Source organism: Balaenoptera physalus (genome assembly GCF_965194825.1).
Source record: "Balaenoptera physalus genome assembly, chromosome: X".
In the NCBI taxonomy this organism is placed as follows: domain Eukaryota; kingdom Metazoa; phylum Chordata; class Mammalia; order Artiodactyla; family Balaenopteridae; genus Balaenoptera; species Balaenoptera physalus.
This window is the reverse complement of record NC_138903.1, coordinates 27,531,380-27,539,300: the sequence shown is the minus strand read 5'-3', so window position 1 is coordinate 27,539,300 and position 7,921 is coordinate 27,531,380.

The window sequence follows — 7,921 nt, the reverse complement described above, 5'->3', positions numbered from 1 at the left end:
TTTGTTCTTCTTTCTCTAGTTGTTTTAAGTGTAAGGTTAGATTGCTCATTTGAGATTTTTCTTGTTTCTTGAGGTGAGATTGTATCGCTATAAACTCCCCTCTTAGAACTGCTTTTGCTGCGTCCCATAGGTTTTGGGTCGTCGTGTTTTTGTTGTCATTTGTTTCTATGTATTTTTTTTATTTCTTCTTTGATTTCTTCAGTGATCTCTTGGTTATTTAGTAGCACACTGTTTAGCTTCCATGTATTTGTGCTTTTTACAGTTTTTTTCCCTGTAATTGATTTCCAATCTCATAGTGTTGTGGTCAGAAAAGATGCTTGATACGATTTCAATTTTCTTAAATTTTCCTAGGTTTGATTTGTGACCCAAGATGTGATCTATCCTGGAGAATGCTCCATGTGCACTTGAGAAGAAAGTGTATTCTGCCACTTTTGGGTAGAATGTTCTATAAATATCAATTAGATCTATCTGGTCTATTTTGTCATTTAAAGCTTCTGTTTCCTTATTTATCTTCTGTTTGGATGATCTGTCCATTGGTGAAAGTGGGGTGTTAAAGTCCCCTACTATTACTGTTTTACTGTCAATTTCTCCTTTCATGGTTGTTAGCTTTTGCCTTATTTATTGAGGTGCTCCTATGTTGGGTGCATAAACATTTATAATTGTTATATCTTCTTCTTGGACTGATTGTTTGATCATTATGTAGTGTCCCTCCTTATCTCCTGTAATAGTCTTTATTTTAAAGTCTGTTTTGTCTGATATGAGAATTGCTACTCCAGCTTTCTTTTGATTTCCATTTGCATGGAATATCTTTTTCCATCCCCTCACTTTCAGTCTGTATGTGTCCCTAGGTCTGAAGTGGGTCTCTTGTAGACAGCATATATACGGGTCTTGTTTTTGGATCCATTCAGCCAGTCTATGTCTTTTGGTTGGAGCATTTAATCCATTTACATTTAAGGTAGTTATCAATATGTATGTCCCTATTACCATTTTCTTAATTGTTTTGGGTTTGTTATTGTAGGTCTTTTCCTTCTCTTGTGTTTCCTACTTAGAGAAGTTCCTTTAGCATTTGTTGTAGAGCTGGTTTGGTGGTGCTGAATTCTCTTAGCTTTTGCTTGTCATAGAGGTTTTAATTTCTCCATTGAATCTGAATGAGATCCTTGCTGGGTAGAGTAATCTTGGTTGTAGGTTTTTCCCTTTCATCACTTTAAATATGTCCTGCCACTCCCTTCTGGCCTGCAATTTCCTCTGAAAAATCAGCTGATAACCTTATGGGGATTCCCTTGTATGTTATTTTTTGTTTTTCCCTTGCCACTTTTAATATTTTTTCTTTGAATTTAAGTTTTGTTACTTGTGTCTTAGTGTGTTTTTCCTAGGGTTTATCCTGTATGGGACTCTCTGTGCTTCCTGGACTTGGGTGACTATTTTCTTTCCCATGTTAGGCAAGTTTTCAACTATAATCTCTTCAAATATTTTCTCAGACCCTTTCTTTTGCTCTTCTTCTTCTGGGACCCCTATAATTCGAATGTTGGTGCATTTAGTGTTGTCCCAGAGTTCTCTGAGATTGTCTTCAATTCCTTTCATTATTTTTTCTTTATTCTGCTCCTCTTCAGTTATTTCCACCATTTTTTCTTCCAGCTCACTTATTTGTTCTTCTGCCCCAGTTATTCTGTTTTTGATTCCTTCTAGTTTATTTTTCATTTCGGTTATTGTTGATCTCTGTTGTTGTTCATCTCTGTTCGCTTGTTCTTTAGTTCTCCTAGATCTTTGTTAAACATTTCTTGTATTTTCTCAGTCTGTACCTCCATTCTATTTCCAAGATTCTGGATCATGTTTACTATCATTACTCTGAATTCTTTTTCAGGTAGACTGACTATTTCCTCTTCATTTGTTTGTTCTTGTAGGTTTTTACCTTGCTCCTTCATCTATGACATATTTTTTTGCTGTCTCTCTCTTTTTTTTTTTATGAGTGGGATTGTGTTTCTGTCTTACTGGTTGTTTGGCCTGAGGCTTCCAACACTGGAGTTTGTAGACTACTGGGTAGAGCTGGGTCTTGGTGCTGAGATGAGGAACTCCATGAGGCCTCACTCCAATGAATATTCCCTGGGGTCTGAGGTTCTCTGTTAGTCCAGTGTTTTGGACTCAGAGCTCCCACTGCAGGAGCTTCGGTCTGACCCCGGGCTCATGAACCAAGATCCCACAGGCTGCCTGGGGCGGCCAAAAAAAAAAAAAAAAGAACAATAACAAAGTAAAAAATAAAATTAGACTAGGACTCTAACAGATATATTAGGAAGAATATAAAAATATAGATGAGTCAAGAGCTGGAAGGTACATCAGTACCACAACAGTAAAAAAGAGGGAAAAGAAGAAAAAAGGGGGGGGAAGGCCTTGGCTGTGGAGAGGGGAGCCTAAGCAAGGGCAAGGTTTGGGCAGTGGGCGGGGCCTATGCTTAGGGCCCACAGGGCTGGAAAAGGCCCTGGGGGCTGTGGAGGTGGAGCTTAGGCTGAACTGAACAGAAGGGGCCAAGGTGTGCCCCCACCCCTGGTCTCAGAGGGCAGGGAACGTCACCTGGGAGCCCAGCAGGCTTCCTGGGCTTGAGTGGGCAGGACAAACGCCCTCCTCTCCTCTCCTGCTCCTCCGGTCTGGGAGGGCCCCTCTCGCCTGCCTCTCCTGATCTCCCCGGCCTCCCTCCTATGCCCCCAGGGACCCACGTGGCCTGGAGGGGGGTTTGGAGGGCAGGGGATCGGCCTGGGAGCTCAGCAGGCTCCCCATGCCCATGTGGGCGGGGCAATCGCCCTCCACTCTTCTTCTGCTCTTCCGGGAAGGCCCCTCCTGCCTGCCTCTCCTGATCTCCCCAGCCTCAGGGGCACCGATCCTGTCTGGCCTCCACTTCTCCTCCCCCCTCAGTCCCCCTACATCCCACCGGTTCACTTTGGGGTTCCTCCCATCTCCTTGGGCGTCAGAGTCCCCCACCAGTGGCCGGCACATGCCCTAGTTGTGGGGAGATGCTAACTCCACGTCTTCCCACACCACCATCTTGACTCTGCCCTATCATACTTTAAATTTCTCTTAATCTTGTGGTCTACAGAGAGTGAAGGATATTATGCAAAACATCATAGCAAGTTACACTTGTATCCTTTAAATATTTAACTTATGTGACTGTTTAAAGAGAAATGTAAAATGAAATATTCCACTGCCATCTCTTTAAATGAAACTATTAATACTACTGGTAATCACTCCCAAATAAGGTGCAAGCAATCTATAATGCACCTACCCAGCAAAGCATGTGGAAGGTAGTTGAAGCCACTTAGCTTGATTAAAAGTTCCAAGCTCTTTATTTCCTTATAGCTTTCAAATGTTTAGGGCTTCTCAATTGTTAGCACTTTTTTCTACCCCCAAAGATAACTTTCTTTAAAGCTACTTAAATGCACAGTGCTTGACATATGATGGAATCTCATTAAGTATTTGGCTGAATGAATGAACGGTTGAATGGATAAACAAAGGATACAAAGACGGATGGAAGGATGGATGGATGGAGGAACTACCTATGCATTAATAATTAAGTTCTTTCTGCATGATTAAATTCATTTTATACTGTCTTCACCAGCATGCTTTTGCAATTTATAGTAATAGAAAAGTTATCTGGAAGTTTATACACTTTGACCAACATCACCCCATTTCCCCCTCCCCCAAGTTCCTAGCAACTACCATTCTATTTTCGGCTTCTACGAATTTGACTACTTTAGATTCCACATGTAATTGAGATCATGCAGTATTTGTCTTTCTGCATCTGACATATTTCACTTAGCATAATGTCCTCCAGGTTCATACATGTGGTTGCAAATGACAGGCTCTCCTTTTTAAAGGCTGGATAATATTTCATTGTGTATGTACTTTTTCTTTATCCTTTCATCCACTGATGTACATTTAGATTGTTTCCCTATCTTGGCTATTGTGAATAGTGCTGCAATGAGCATGAGGGTGCAGGTATCTCTTTGAGATATTGATTTCAATTCCTTTGGATATATACTCAGAAGTGGGATTGCTGGATCATATGATAGTTCTATTTTTAATTTTTTTGAGGAACCTCCATATTGTTTTCCATAGCAGCTGCAACATTTTACATTCCCACCAACAATGTACAAGCATTCTGATTTCTCCATATCTTTGTCAACACTTTTTGTCTCTTGGGTTTTTTGCTTGCTTGTTTGTTTTGTCTTTTTGATGATAGCCATCCTAACAGGTATGAGGATCTCATTACAGTCTTGATTTGCATTTCCCTGGTGATGAGTGATGTTGAGCACATTTTCATATAACCTGTTGGCCATTTGTATGTCTTCGTGGAGGAATAATTATTTCTGAGGTTCAAAATTTCTTGAAGTTACATGACTTCAGTTATGTTATCTGTAGCCCTTCCCCTTTTAGGAAAAGGGGATCTTGCTGTATCTACCTGGTATCCATTAAAACAACCCTGAATAAGTAGACCAATTAACATCATCACTAATCTCAAAAACATTAGTTTTTAGAAATGGCACATGCCTGCTACTGTGTACTTTCTCTGACTACTAACATTGTTTACTTAATAAAACCATCCATGGTTGATGGGTACATCACATAAGTATAGGTTAGCAAAGCTAGTGTGTGAGGATCATGAAAACCTCTACCAATACATTAGAGTCCCATTTACTCCATCAAAATCAGCATTTCTTTCTCATTTCTGGGTTTAACTCAGTAAGATTGTTTTTTATTTTTACAATCGTGGGGGTTATATCATTGGTTTGGGGGAAGTATTGTCATAAAGTTAGTTAAGAAGGATTTTGCAATTGGCGTTCGTCTCCAGATAAACAAGTCCATCTTCTGAAACGTCATATCTAATTGGTTTAGATTTTTTCCCTTTGTTTCTCTTGCTGCTTCACAAACATTTTTGCAGTTCTAAGAAAAATCAATTACAATAGGGCTCTTAGGTTTTCTGTTTTTGCTTCCACTAGGGAAAAGTTGATTACTTAAGATTTCAGAAAGCAGGTTCAACATTGATCTTCAAACCTTAATATAGTTATTTGTATCGATTAAAAAAAGTAAATGCAAAGCAATCCCAGCAACCATAAAATACTTTTGCCGCAGGAACTTTTTTTATAAAGACATGGAAGCCCAAGTGTACAATACATATACATGATAATAATTACTAGGGATGCTTAGTTCCAGTGTATAATGCTTTCATTGTAAAACCTAATCCCTCAATGACCATTCTTTAACTTCAATGTGATAATTAGATTGGCTAATGGATGAGATGTAGTAAGATAAGAAAGATATTGGCTATCATTAGTGAGCAAACCAGACTAAACAACTAACTATAATTAGACAAAACCTGGCAAATAAAAGTAATCATGTTTGATTCTGTTCTTTAAAAATTATCCAGTCTTTAATTTAAGGCAATCTGCAGGAAATGCACAGAGAACCAAGGGATTATCAGTTCTCAACACACTGTTTTCGGTCCAAGAGTTAGAAAGAAGTCCTCAGCACAATGTTTATATCCATTGGGCCCTGATCAGTAAACTGATGATGTAGGAAGTCATTTCATATTACTTTCTTTGAGATGGACTGTCAAATCAAAATTTCAAGCAATATTTTTCCTGCCAGTTGAAAACATAGAAGGGTGTTTTACTCTGCTCGTAGTTTGTTTTTGTTCTATTATGAGCTCCATTCTGCTGCTGTTCACTCATTATTAGTTTATGATGGATACTATTATACAGTTGCTATATGTGCACACATTTTCAGCAAGGAGCGACTCACAGATAGCAACCTGACAAAGCAGATCTATTAGGGCAGCGGTCCCCGACCTTTTTGGCACCAGGGACTGGTTTCGTGGAAGACAATTTTTCCATGGAAGGGGGTTGGGGGGGGCATGGTTCAGGCGGTAATGTGAGCGATGGGGAGCTGCAGATGAAGCATTGCTCTCTCGCTCGCCCGCCACTCACCTCCTGCTGTGAGGCCTGGTTCCTAACAGGCCACGGACCCGTACCAGTCCGTGGCCCAGGGGTTGGGGACCCCTGTATTAGGGCATCCTTTGTTGTTTGTGAACGTCTACAGGATAGGAGAAGAAGCTAGAGCAGGTATGTTCTAAAAGATACTAGTGCACTGCCTCATCATATCATGTATTAAAATAGATATGACAGGGCTTCCCTGGTGGCACAGTGGTTGAGAGTCTGCCTGCTAATGCGGGGGACGCGGGTTCGAGCCCTGGTCTGGGAAGATCCCACATGCCGCGGAGCAGCTGGGCCCGTGAGCCACAACTACTGAGCCTGCGCGTCTGGAGCCTGTGCTCCGCAACAAGAGAGGCCACGATAGTGAGAGGCCCGCACATCGCGATGAGGAGTGGCCCCCGCTTGCCGCAACTAGAGAAAGCCCTAGCACAGAAACGAAGACCCAACATAGCAATCAATCAGTCAATTAATCAATCAATCAATCAATAAATCTTTAAAAAAAAAAAAAGATATGACACAAATTATGTGAGGACCCTATTTGTAAGATATTTAGGGTATAGGTATTAACATATTAGGTAGTGATGTTTATTGATTGTTTATTGAATGCAGTGTCTGCTGAGCACTTTCATAAATGCCATTTGACTCAGTCCTCATGTTAACCCTAGGAGGTACATATTAAACTAATTTTAAAATGTTTTATAAACATAAAAATACAGGTAAACAAATATATTTTAATTATACACCTCCATGATTTTCCACAAACTGAACACAACTGTGAAATGAGCAGCCACATTAAGAGACAGAATATGATCAGCACTACAGAGGCTACCATCCTACTTCCTTTCCATCACAAATCCTTCCCCTTCAAGGAAACCAATACCCTTACTTCTAATAGTACATATTTGTTTTGCAAGTTTTAGTATTTTACAATAAAAGAATCATAGAGTATGTACTCTTCTGTCTTCTTTCACTCAACACCAGGTCTGCGAGATTCATTAATAAGATTGAAAGTAGTTGTAGATAGTTCATTTTCATTGCAATCCAGTTTTTCCACTGTATCAATATGGCATGATGTAGAGATAAGGTTTCAATATAAGTCTAATTACGAAATCCATTACTCTACATATTTTAGTCTCTAACAATAAAAGAAATGTTACAGTCATTAAGCATTTGCTGGTTGTTATAGGTTGCTCCCTACACGGCATTTTCCAAAGCCTGGTCCAGTTTCTTTCCTTTTGTTTTCAATGTAGCAAGCAATGAATCAATACGACAATTAATCAATAAAAGAGACACAGAAAAATGGTTGGGTAGTGTTTAACTTTTAGGACGAATAGTTTATGTAACCATATTTACACTAAAAATGAGGAATTGCTATACAAAGATATAGCTCTTGTAATAGACTTCAAACTGTGGCTATGGCAATGTGTGTATGTGTGTATATATACACATACATACGCTCACACATATTTTTGAGGTAATATATCCCAATTACCACAATCCACTCCCAGGTCATACCTACTTAGGGTAACTAAATTAACTGTTTCCTCATTACTTGCAAATGTAAAGCTCTCTATTAGCTAACTGATTAATTTGAAAATAAAGCAATGAATAGTGACCAATAAGACAATTCATTTAACAGTTAGATGGATTTTCATCAAACTATTTATTGTTTACCTACTATATGCCAGGCACTTTACTAGATGCAAACATGCCATAGCCCAGGCATTTTATTCCATCAATCAAAAACTTCAGTTGAGTGGGTAATTTGTGGAGGACACTATACTAATGCAATAGAAGATATGATAGGAAAAAAAAAACTGTGGTCCTGCCCTAAACAAATCGAGAAAGAAAATGGAAATTAGTATTATATATGTATGTATGTAATAAATTAGTATTATATATGTATATAAATTATATATGTATGTATATATAACTTAAAGGAC